We start from the raw sequence: 13,780 nt of genomic DNA on the forward strand, positions 1-13,780 counted from the left end.
GCATCGGGGTCTTATTACACTGGTAGGCGCGCTGGCATCGGGGTCTTATTACACGGGTAGGCGCGCTGGCATCGGGGTCTTATTACACGGGTAGGCGCGCTGGCATCGGGGTCTTATTACACGGGTAGGCGCGCTGGCATCGGGGTCTTATTACACGGGTAAGCGCGCTGTTCGGAGACTATGGGAAAACCAGTGGGCAAGGCTTCACAAATACAGAAAATAGCACAGAATTTACTAGTAGGAGTTGCCTATTTATTATGTAGACACACGTTTGGAAATGATATAAGTAGATGGCCCAAGCCCTCCACAAAGCTTTTCATCCTGGAGGGCACCGGCTTTACCAATGTGACCCTCTGACATATGGGAGCATCATTATAATAGGGTACTGCCATTACATGCCAGCTAGTCCGTGTCCAGTTACTGCTTTCTCTGTGACGGGGTGTACATATTTGCGTGAATGTAATGTGGATAATGACTGTATACGCCATCTTGTGCTTCAGGTCTGGAGGCAGATGCGGCACATGGGGGTAAAGCCGGATGTAATCACCTATAACCTGCTTCTTTGTGCCCCCCGAGACTGTGGGATTGGAGACACCGCTGACGCTCTACATTTACTCACGCACTCTAAGGAACTGGCAGCCCTGACTTTAAGTGCAGGCAAAGAGAAGCAAGACAGGAAAAGCCAGCAAGTGAAGAAAAGAAAGGATAGTCCTGGAGAGGTGGGCAGCCCATGCTCCTGGGCCATTCCTCAATTCCAAGTGGCAACTATGGCACAGCTGAGGACTTGGCAGGCTCACAGGCACTGGCCGTGGTGAGTACGGCTGACCATTTTCCCAGCGTGCCCTCTTTTGATGCCAGTAATGTGCCAAACCTCCTGGACCTGTCTGTAAATACGGGAAAAATTGTGTCACTTGCGAATGTCAATACCCCATCTGACCGATTGGCAGTGATTGGCGACTTAGGGGGCGTTCTTCAGAAGATGAAAGAAGACAACGTCTGTCCTACAATAAAGACCTTCACCCTCCTAGCGGCAGTCATGAGAGCAGAAGTGGGGTCAGAATCTGCCGTCCGGGCCACTATGGACGCCTACGGAGTACAGCCAGATCTCACCTTTTTTAACACTTTGGTGTTGAAGAGGAGTAAAACTCTGAAGCTGCAGTCGGCTTTGGTAAGGGAATGGTTTTTATTTTATCATTTAAATGTTAAAAAGCCATCATAAAATAATTAACACGGCTTGTGAGAAGATCCACGCTATCTGACAGTAAAGAGGCTGAGGTACAGTAGGTGAATGATGTTACCGCATTGTGGGATTATATTTGCTGCATGAAATCATTTGTAAAGCGTGTGACAGATCTGCCTGACTTTTCATATATATTTTTTTCTTAAAAGTGAATACCTTTTTTTTTTTTACTATGGCTTAATAACGATCCAAAGCAAATGGTTCTGTGTGACCCACTACTACTCAGGTAGCGTTAGCCCTCCCTGGGAAAGGTGTACTTGGACGACGGGCCGGTGGAAGAGGGGGATGCAGTCCCGGCCTTGACCCGGTCCGTGCCCAGGGCGCACACATTAAAAATATGGGCTAGCAGATGAGTGGTTATTTGTCGACTACGCCACCTGTGGTTCCCGGTGATTACCACCAGCGCTGCGGCAGTCCTCTGAGGCGGGTGTCGTGGCAGCTCAGCTGGTACTACTCCCCACAGGCGGAGCAGGGCCTCAGGGCAGAGAGAGAGGAAAGTCTGGAGGTTGGTGGTGTGTGTGCGGTGCCGCGCAGGAAAGGATAACGGAGGCAAGGGGTGAAGTCTTCCAAGCTTTACTCACGTTGTTTCAGTAGTAAGCACAAAGCTTCTCCTTGCTCCTCACGGCGCACTGCGACCACCAGGAAGGGGTTCAGCACACTCCGGGTAGTTTAGGTGCACTTAACGAGACCCCTGGACCAGAATGTTCCTCTCCTTGGTGAGTTCTCCCATTAAGTCTCCTCCTGACTGTGTGTGTGGTATGAACTTGGTGAAAGGCCGGTTCCCGCTGCATCAGCGCAGTTTAAGGGATACGGGTGGCGTACGCCGCTCCGTCCATATCCCCCTTAGGGATCCAGAAGGCCTCTGGGCTTTTCCGACTGAGACGTAAGGTAACAGAGTCAGATATCGGGGGCTGGTACCCCTCTTGCAGCAGGAATCCCTCTGGCTAGGCCAGAGTAAGAAATACAGGTGGTGTATGCTGCTCCGTCCGTATCCCCTGGGATCCTTTTGCCTGTGGAGCTTTACTCCTCCGCTCCCCTCCAGGCCTTCTTAGGTAGGGACCTTGACCGGGTAGAGACAGCGGTTAACTCTAACCCACTCCTCACCTCAAGCCCAGAGTACGAGGACCGTGTATCTTCAACAAGCTGCAGGTTCCAGCAGAAAGCCACTATCAGCGATGAAGATCACAATCAAAGACCTTGAACCTAAGATGGCCGTGTATTAAATATGTATCAGTAAGTGTAACCTAAAAGTGTGTCCTCCACGCTCACCCACTACATAGTTCCTCCTATCTTTGGTCGTCCCCCCATCTCCTCTATCCCGGCTGGGGCAGCACCCTGGTGCATATAAGCCCCCCACAGGACAGGAGTGGTGTAGTGTTGAGTGCTGAGGCTGGGTCCCGTGTGGTGCTCCATCCTTACCTCGGAGAGGAGATACCACACCTCGATCTGAGGTGCAGTACCCCTGTGGCGACTGAACCCTCAGGGACGCCACAGTTCCAACCGATTCATATAGAAACTACACTTTTATATATCTGCCTAATTGTTTCTAAGCATGGCTTTGAAAGAACGGGCATGGCTTTGAGGAAGGAGCATGGCTTTGAAAGAAGGGGCATTGCTTTGAAAGAAGGGGCATGGCTTTGAGGAAGGAGCATGGCTTTGAAAGAAGGGGCATGGCTTTGAAAGAAGGGGCATGGCTTTGAAAGAAGGGGCATGGCTTTGAAAGAAGGGGCATGGCTTTGAAAGAAGGGGCATGGCTTTGAAAGAAGGGGCATTGCTTTGAAAGAAGGGGCATTGCTTTGAAAGAAGGGGCATGGCTTTGAAGAAGGGGCATGGCTTTGAAGAAGGGGCATGGCTCTGAAAGAAGGGGCATGGCTTTGAAAGAAGGGGCATGGCTTTGAAGAAGGGGCATGGCTTTGAAGAAGGGGCATGGCTCTGAAAGAAGGGGCATGGCTTTGAAAGAAGGGGCTTGGCTTTGAAAGAAGGGGCTTGGCTTTGAAAGAAGGGGCATGGCTTTGAAAGAAGGGGCAAGGCTTTGAAAGAAGGGGCATGGCTTTGAAAGAAGGGGCATGGCTTTGAAAGAAGGGGCATGGCTTTGAAAGAAGGGGCATGGCTTTGAAAGAAGGGGCTTGGCTTTGAAAGAAGGGGCATGGCTTTGAAAGAAGGGGCATGGCTTTGAAGAAGGGGCATGGTTTTAAAAGAAGGGGCATTGCTTTGAAAGATAGGGCATGGCTTTGACAGAAGGGGCATGGCTTTAAATACAACAGCATGCACTAAATTGTTTGAAAATTGGGGGGCAAAAAAAGTGATGCAAGGCAAGCCAGCAAAAGAGTCTAAAGTATGACAAATTTTCTCATTTACATGTCCATATTTAACCACGTACATGGAAAAAATGGCCCTGGTGTCAGCAGTGTTTGTTCCGTGTGTCATCAGTGTTCGGACTGTGTGTCCGTTTTTCCCATCAATGTTTGACGGATGGATAAATAAATCCTTGAATTACAGCGCTTCTCCTATTCTTTGCCATCCGGGTGCTGAATGTTTTTGCACAGACCCATAGACTTGTATCGGCTCTTTTCATCTGTGATATCGGAAAAAGACAGACAGACGGACATGTGAATAGCACCATAGATTATACTGGGTATGTGATGTATCCATGAAAAAAAGGGATAAACCTCCACGTGCAACATGATGTGTGAATGAGGCCTTTTGCTTTTTCTGGCCGCACCATCAAGAAAGATTTCCTCCATTTGTGTTTTTGGTCTGTGTGATGTCCATGTCACCCAGTGTAATATTCCACATGAATGGATTGACCACCAGACTGTGGGGGAATAATGGCTACAGGCGCTTATCTCATCCATCCGTTTTTTTAATGAGATATAACCGTAGATTTCAAAGGCTGCACAACAATCAGACACAATCCGTGTGGCAGGTATGTTTTACCGGACGCACTGCATAGATTACATAGGAAAGTGTGTCTGGCCTTCTATTAGGTTTTTTTTTAGTTATGGATGACAAATGGACGCTGGACGGATCAAAAATGGCCTTTTTTTCCCCTGAACACAAAGCATTGTGCTTGTGTGAATTTGCACTTCGGCAGGGAATTGTGCACTGAGCCTATATGAAGGCGTTTTGTGCGCTGTCGCCAAAATGCAACATTCAGTTGGACGCAGCAATATTTTATGTGTGAATACTGTTTAATACAGATTTTAGCATTTCCATTTTTCTGAAAATGCGTCGGGCCTCATGCAGAAACAAACTTTTTGTCGAAACGGACAGTGATACCCATAACAACCAATCAGAGCTCTTCTTTTATTGTCCTGGTAAAATGAAACGTGGCATCTGGTTGGCTGTCATGGAGAACACTGACACATTCTGAAACTTAGTGCCGATTCTTCCACACTTCATGCCACACGTACAGTGTAAAAACTGATCGTCTGAATGGTCTCTTTACAGCAGCTGTTGCCTATGATGGCACAGAGAGGCATTGCACCAAACATCCATTCCTTTTGCAATCTCGCTAGGGCATGCCTTAAAGAAAAAGATGGTTTACAGCTCCTGGAAGACATGGCGGTAATGACATTGCTGGTTTACATAGTTTATTTAATTTCTTTTTTTTTTTTACTCCTACTTGATAAAGTCTAGAAAATAATGTCATTTTTAAACTGATTTGCCTTTTTATAGAAAACAAGTGACAAGGATCTTTTTGCATATCTGATCGGTAACTTGTTTTACAGATTTGTGGATTCCATCCAAATATCAATGTATACAGCACATTGATTAATGCGGCCATAAAGAGGTTAGATGACGTCTACTTGACCAATATTCTGCGGGACATGAGGAACAGAAACGTGGCTCCTAATGAAGTGGTGGTCCGTCAGCTGGAGTTTGCAGCACAGTACCCACTAAACTTTGATAAAGTGAGTATACGATCTGATAAAACCAATAATGGAGGCTGGTGAAGAGGAGGGAATTCGCCTCCATATCGGTAAAAATGTGTTGTTTTTTATCAAAATGGAAACTTGTATTCGGTAAAAATACTCCACACCACACGCCATCAACCAAGAAGGCCAACAACTAGTAATAGATTAGAAACAAGCGTTTGAAGACTTTTCCTGTTGTGAACATGATCCTTTAAGTTAAAGGGAACCTGTCACATTGGATAACGCTATTAACCTGCTGATGTAGGGTTAATCTGCAGGGTGATACCATTAGGAAGTGCTTGGCCACTATACTGAATGTGCAGCACATGGGAGTAAATGAACTTTATTCCTGCCGTGAGCCGCCGGCTTTCAGTCATGCAGGGCGTGCCTTTATTCACCACTCCATACAATGTGAGCAGTGGCAGTAAGCACGCCCTGGAACTTCCACTGACAGGTGGCTCTGCACTGATGCACTGTAGAGCTAGCTGTCAGTCAAAGGGCTGGGGCGTGCTTACAACCATTGCTTACTGTGTACAGATTGGTGACAAAAGGCACACCTGCATGACTGAAAGCTGGCGACTCACAGGAGGAATAAAGTTAATTTTCTCCCTTGTGCTCATTCTGGGGATGGCAGCCAGTCACCTTCCTAACGCTATTAACCTGGAGATTAGCCCGATGTCTGCAGATAAGTCATGACTAAGGGTGATCTGTCACCTGAAACACGTTGACGTCGCATTCCTTCTGGCTGTAATGCTGACCTTGTACTCTGTTACGCACTTTGTGTGAAAAAGAGCCTATTCACGGTTCGTTGAGCTGGATTATCTTCATTTTATGATTCCCTTTAAAATGACTAGCAATTTGTATATAACAAAAAATATATAACAGGATGGAGGAATAAAGGGGCTGTCCGAAACGGATGACTTTATTTCGACACCTGCACACTCACTGAATGGATCAGTTACATGTTCAAGGCCCCAAGAGTGACGAAATAATGTTAAAATATCACATTATTTATCCCACAGCTGTGACAAATGCAGAGATTGCCTGTCAAACAGGCAATCTCTGCATGTATCACAGCTGTCTAACAGCCGTGACACTTGCAGGCGCAGCGACATTAAAAGAAATGCTAAGCACACCAAAATACTCGGCGAGCACACGAGCATGCTCACAGAAAGAGTTAATGAAACCTACTCGCTCATCACTAGTACTGACATGAAAGGAGTTAACATATCATTGCTACTGCACTGTGAATGCCGTAACAAGACCAAAGCATTAATGGCAAATTGTGTGTGGTGTTTTTTTCTTTTTTTTTTTCATGTTTCACCCCACAACATTTACAGCGCCTTTCCACTGAACCTTTCCGTCAACCTTCCCACATTTTTTCATGTTACACCCATGAACTTAAAGTATTTTATTGGGATTTTATGTGATTTACCAACACTAAGTAGCAAGTATTTGTGAAGTGTAAAGGAATTGATACATGGTTTTAGAATTACTTTTAAAAATATAAATCTGAATATTGTGATGTGCATTTGTATTCAGCCCCCCTGAGTCAATACTTTGTAGGACCACCTTTTGCTGCAATTACTGCTGCAAGTCTTTTGGGGTCTGCCTCTACCAGCTTTGCACATTTAGCTCTTAAGGGTTTTTATCAGAAATAAGCCAGAAATGGGCCAGAAGTGACCAGAAGGTACGAGTGACCATCTACTAATTGTGCTTAGTTTCTCTTTCTCAATCAAATATAGATTGGGAAGGGAAAAGAGGAAAAGATGGATATGGATCACAGGTTAGCCAGAGAAGCTTTAATCAGAGTTGCTCAGAATGTTACACTGTTATTCATTGGTATAATCAATTTCCCTATCCACCTATACTATCAGAACACGGGACTCGGTCCCTGACGCGCATTTCGCCGGTATACCGGCTTTTTCTAAGGGCCTCATTGGACTAATTTAGGTGTATAATATACAGCCATGACCCAATAATTAGGGGCTGGGTTAGACATTTCTAATACTATTTTATCCACCTCACTACGGACCGGGTTTTGTGGGTCACCATTTGGAAGCTGGTGACCCTGTATGCATTTATTAATGCACGTTTTGCACAAATGTATCTATTTTAATAGTAATTTTCAATAAACGTTATATTTTATTTTCCATTCACATCTTTTCCTCTTTTCCCTTCCCAGTCTATACTCGATATAATTATGGTGGTGTACACCAGTGAATGGTAGTCTAATGAGATATGATCCTCTTTTCTTTCTCTTTCTCATTCACACTTAAACCTTCATTATGCTTACTTACGCCCTTAGTTTCTTGGCACCACTAAACCTTACTCTCCTTCGCTGTCCTCAAACCCCAGCACCCTCTAACCAAATAATCATCTCTCCTTCCCTCTTACCTCCCCACCTGACCTCATCTGCAGACCTGCTCCTCAAGCTCAGATCTATCCTACCAAAACATAAAACAAGCCGGACACTCTCCTTCTCCCACCTGCTCTCCCTCTCTCTGCTTCTCCTCACTGCTGGCGACATATCTCCCAATCCTGGACCCAAACAGCTCACACCTCCCACCAATACCCCCTCCTATCGCTTCCAACCAACTGCAAACTACCGCAACCTCTCCTACTTAAAACCCGTGCCGCTGATGCCCACCCACCCTGCTCCCTCTCTTTGGAGCACTCTGGAACGCCCGCTATGTCTGCAACAAGCTCCATTTTGTCCACGACCTCTTTACCTCTCGTTATCTCTTTTTCCTGGGCATCACAGAGACATGGTTGACACCCTCCGACACTGCCTCCCCTGCTGCGCTGTGTTACAGTGGCCTCCACTTCACCCACACTCCTCGCCCTGGTAATAGACATGGCGAAGGAGTGGGTCTTCTCCTTTCTACCAACTGCACCTTTAGCCCTTTCCCACCTCTACCCTCCCTTACTCTCCCTTCTTTTGAAGTCCACTCTGTCCTCATCTACTCTCCTTCCAAGTAGCTGTCATATACTGACCTCCAGGCCCAGTCACTGCCTTTATTGACCAATTCTCCACCTGGCTTCTTTACTTTCTCTCTGCTGACATTGCACAATCATCATGGGCGATTTCAACATCCCCACTGACACTCGCCAGTCAAAAGCATCCAAATTCCTGTCGCTTACTTCATCCTTTGGACTTACTCAGTGGTCCTCCTCAGCCACCCACACAGACGGAACACACTAGACCTCATCTTCTTCACCCAACTCTGCTCCCTATCTAACCTCACAACCTCCCCCCTACCCCTATCTGACCACCGTCTACTCACTTTCTCATCCCTGTCCTCCTCACCTGTCACACATGTCCAGCAACTAGCACACCCCCTCAGAAACCTTGCATATCTAGACACTCACACACTCTCTGACTCTGTTCTACCACTGACATCCATATCTTTACTCCACGACACTGTCAGCACCACTGCTTTCTACAATGCCACTCTCGCATCAGCTATTGACTCAGTCGCCCCTCTTGTGCATGGCAGAGTGCGACAAGTCAATAGGCAACCCTGGCACAACACCCTCACTAAACCGCTTCGGCAAGCGTCCAGGGTTGCGGAACGGCGTTGGAAGAAAAAACATTCGCAAGATGACTTCACTGCATTCAAACAACAACATTCGCATTCAAATCAGCCCTCGCCTCTGTTAGGCAGGCCTACTTCACAACCCTCATATCTTCCTTATCCTACAACCTCAAACAGTTATTCAACACTTTTAACTCTCTCCTCCGCCCACCACTGTCCCCTCCGACCTCCGTCATCTCTGCTGAGGAGTTCGCCACACACTTCAAAAACAAGATTGACCAAACACGGCAAATCTTTACTATCCGACCACCACAACCCCTTTGTTTCCCAGACCATTGCCCTTCCCCCATAACCTCCCTTTTCAACATCATGGAAGGAGACCTCACTCGTCTCCTTTCCAAATCACATCTCACCACTTGTGCACTCGACCCCATCCCATCCCCCCCAACCTCACCCCCACACTCATCCCATCCCTAACCCATCTTTTCAACCTATCACTAACTTCTGGTACCTTCCACCCTGCCTTCAAACATGCCACAATCACTCCCATTCTCAAAAAGCCATCTCTCAACCCAACCGCCTTGTCCAGCTACCGCCCCATATCGCTTCTCCCATTTGCCTCCAAACTCCTTGAGCAACACGTTCACGCTGAACTTTCCTCTCACTTCTCATCTATCTCTCTTCAATAACCAACAATCTGGTTTCCGCCACCACCATTCCACCAAAACTGCCCTTACAAAAATTACTAATGACTTTCTTACAGACAAAGCTAACAGACAATTCACTGTACTGTTTCTTCTTGACCTGTCCTCTGCCTTCGACACAGTTGACCACTGCCTCCTACTGCAGATCGTCTCTTCCTTTGGAGTCAAAGACCCTGCCCTATCCTGGATCTCCTCATACCTTTCCAACCGCACATTTAGCGTCTCCCACTCCCACACTACCTCCTCATCCCCCCACCTCTCTGTTGGAGTCCCTCAAGGTTCAGTCCTAGGACCCCTACTTTTCTCAATCTGTACCCTTGGCCAGGGACAGCTCATAAAATCCCATGGCTTCCAGTCATGAAGAGCATGGTCAGTCATCCTTTTGGTGAGGACACAGAAGTCTTGCCTGTTAGCAATCTGGCACGCATGAGTTTATGTTACACTGCCTTTCCCCTGATCCTTGCTTTGTCCAAACTTTGGATGACAGTCCTTACTGGTTGGTGACACTTCTAAACCCACACTACAAGGAGAACTTTCTGTCTCTTATTCCCTTGCAGGAGAGGCCTAATAAAATGGTGCAGTACGAGAAGGCTCTTGTTGCGGAATCATTTAAAAAATTCCCATCTGAAAACGCTGGCGGCAGAGGTCACAGTTCGTTTGACAACCAAGGAGTACAGGCGAGAGAGACACAAATTCAATCCAGCAGAGGCAGGGGAACACTGTCAAAGTTCTGGGACAGTTTTCTCAGACCCTCCCACCGCACAGTTCCTGAGGCACGGGGTACTCTCCCAAAGAGGGGAAAGTTTCGGAAGATGGTGAGGGAGTACCTTGCCGGCTGTGCCAACGTAGTCCTTGATTCCTCTGTGCCTTATAATTATTGAGTATCCAAGCTGGACTCGTGGCATGAACTGGCTCTATACACCTTGGAGGTCCTGGCCTGCCCTGCCGCTGTCAACTGAAAATGCTGACAGGCTGACTCATAAAAATTATCAAAGGCTGGTTTGGGCCAGACTTCTCAACATCACTGAATGATAGCAGCGTAACATAAACTCAAATACAGTGTCTTTTTTGGGGAGGTCTAACTGTATTCCCATGCACCTCTGTCTTCACACCCAGACATGGGTATACGCTTCCTGATTTTGTCTATTTGCTCTTGTCCTCCTCCTTCTCCTCATCCTTCACATCCTCCTCCATATCACTACCATATCACCGTATCTACGTCTCTTGCAAGGGGCATTGGAGTTCCTCCAAATTTTTGCCAGCCGTTGCATTCACTGCATAGGCAAAGAGTATGGGAGACCCACTTCCTAATAATGGGAACATTGTTTTCTGGAGGCCCTCCAACCTCTACATCTCTTGCAAGGGGCATTGGAGTGCCTCGTAATTTTTGGCAGCCGTTGCATTCACTGCATAGGCAAACAGTATGGGAGACCCACTTCCTAATAATGGGAACATTGTTTTCAGGAGGCCCTCCAACCTCTACATCTCTTGCAAGGGGCATTGGAGTGCCTCGTAATTTTTGGCAGCCGTTGCATTCACTGCATAGGCAAATAGTATTGGAGACCCACTCCTTTTTAATGGGAACATGTCGTACTCATTACTGTAGCCCAGCTCCATGTGTCTTTAAATTGGTAATAGGGTTTTTTCTAAATTTTGGCAGCCGTTGGACTCACTGCATACCCTATAACTGGATAGGAGACCCTCTCCTTTCTAATGGGAACATGTCATTACTGTGGTCCAGCTCTATGTGTCTTTAAATTGTTAGTGGGGTTTTTCCCAAATTTTGGCGGCTGTTGGACTCACTGCATACCCTATAACTGTATAGCAGATCCTTAACCTTTCTAATGGGAACAAATTTTGGCAGCCCTTGCAGTCACAGCATGGGTATTACCACTATAGGAGACCCACTCCTTTATAATGGGAATATTTTTTTTTACTGAGACCCTCCTCTATGTCTCTTAAAAGAGGTATTGGGTTGCGTCCAAATTTTTGGCAGCCCTTGCAGTCACTGCATATGCAATAACAGTATAGGAGACCAACTCTTTAATAATGGGAACAACAAAGCATAGCCGACTGCTGGCCCTTTAAGAATAGTAAGGCAGTAAAAACAGTGTTTGTGACTTTCACAATGCCTCCTTCATAAATGAAACAGGATGTGTCTGATGATGTTTCACACACCACATGGCCAGATAAGGTTGTAAAATGTTAAAATGCCATTTCCCGGTGAATGCATTTGTCACGATTGAAAGCAATGCAAAAAAAACGCATCAAAAACGCTATGTGTGAACATAGCCCAAGGTGTGAAGGAGCATTTTTGTTTTTGGTTATTTATTTTGCCTTATATACAAGTCATTACCCTGGAAAGAATGTTCCTTAACATATTTCCCAGGAAAATCCATTTTGGTTTAGTTTTTGTATGTTTTATTGTGAGTCTGTAAAAGTGGCGTAATACCTCTGACAACATTGTTGACATCATTGACCTGGGAGTCAGAAATGCTTCCAGGAGTCTTCCCCATGCTGTTCCCATGTCATTTGAGTTCTGTTCCCATCGATTTGGGCAATTTTTAGGCCCTCTGCAGACCACCGGGGGGGGGGCGCTGAAAGAATGCTGGAGTTTCCCATAGACTTACATTGGGCTCGTTACTTGGACCGAGCACCCGAGTATTCCAATTTGCTTGACTTGAGCAGCGAGCACCCGAGCATTTTAGCGCTCGCTCGTCACTAGTTTTCAGCTATACCATTTTTATGTCCATTAGACTTTTTCATCGTGTTTTATTCCACTCTTTGTTTGGTGGTAAGATGAAAAAGAATAGTTTTTTTTCAATGTTCACTGAAGGCGTTAAGTAGTGTGATCGTTTTATAGGCCATGGACGTGATGATAACAAATATGTGGACCTTTTTGGTTTATTTTAGTTTTTATATGAATTTACCCATTTATTGATATAACATTATTTTCATTTTCTTTTCTGTTTATTTTTTGATTAGGTTTTTTTTATATTTTTTCACATTCTTTTTTTTACTTTTTCATTTAGTCCCTCTATGGGACTAGCTTTTATTGGTATAATCGCTGTTATAAAGCATTGCAATGAATTCTACCTGTCAGTGTTACAGTGATAGCAGCCTCTGAGACCATGCTCCTAGCTCGGTCTAAGCAGGCCACCGTCGCTGGGATACCTGGAGGCGCGGGTTGTCATGACAACAGGATCACTGACTAAGGGCGTAACCAGAAACGCGTCGAGATTGCGTCTCCGCTATCATGGACTTTTATATATTTTAATATTTTGCACCAATAAAGTGAGAATTATTTTTTATTGGAGACTTTTCCCACTTTCTCCTTATGTACACTGGCCGAGAGTCACGGCATTGTGGGTCTGAGCCCAGAAGATATGAGCAGCAGGATGGATTAAATGCATGGTGAGGCATATATTGTTTTTTTGTAAAGAATTGTCCAATCAGTCAGTAAGGATTTAGGGCCCTTTTACATGGCGATATTTTGCATCAGTATTTGTTAACAGACGCCAGGAGTGGATCCAAAACACAGAAGAGGTGAGAGTGGTACAGTTATTATTTTTCTCTGTGTTTGTTCCCCTCTGGTTTTTAGCTTACAAATACTAATGTAAATTACTGCCCAAAATACTCCCTGTGTGAATGAGGCGAGGAAGCTGCTTGTAATACTGTAATATAAGTCCTTATTCTGAGGATGAGTGCTCACTTGCAGGTGCTGTGCTGTAATGCTTATCTTCTCTGCTCCATCATACTCCCCAGAGCAGGGGCGAATCCTGGGGCTAAACTGCGGCCGGCAGATGTCAGACGTGTCACTCAGTGATATGTGATGGAGCCCGACTCCCAATTGCAATTAGGTGTCAAACGTTCTCAACTTTATTTAAATTTACATGACACTGAACCATCACCTATCAGGATAAAGAAGATTCTGTGTAGCCTCTGTTCCTATAGACCATCTTGCTTGCAGCCTTCTCCATTGAAGACAACGGAAATTACACGAATACATGAGTAATCTGCTTATACTGCTGTAATACAATTCTTTTATCCAATGATGAGAGCATGCGTCCAGGAGTTGTGCTGTAATGTTTGTCTCCTCTTCACCATCATCATCAGAGCAGGGGCGACCCCTGGGGCAAAATGTGCTTACTGGGATCTGTGCAGCCGGCAGATGTCCAGCCGTATGTGATAGACCCCGTCCCCCAAACAAAATTACAAAATTAATCAGACAGAAGCACACAAAATAAATACACGAAGCATTGCAATTTGGTGTCAAATGGTCAAAATTTTATTTAAATTTACATGACACCGAAAATAGCACAACCCCCGACTCACGAAGAGTCACCCTCCAGCACTCAGGAGAGGAAAACCCCCTGTGGA

Source organism: Phyllobates terribilis, unplaced genomic scaffold (genome assembly GCF_046119375.1).
Source record: "Phyllobates terribilis strain yellow unplaced genomic scaffold, ASM4611937v1 Scaffold_445__1_contigs__length_1489776, whole genome shotgun sequence".
Lineage (NCBI taxonomy): Eukaryota > Metazoa > Chordata > Amphibia > Anura > Dendrobatidae > Phyllobates > Phyllobates terribilis.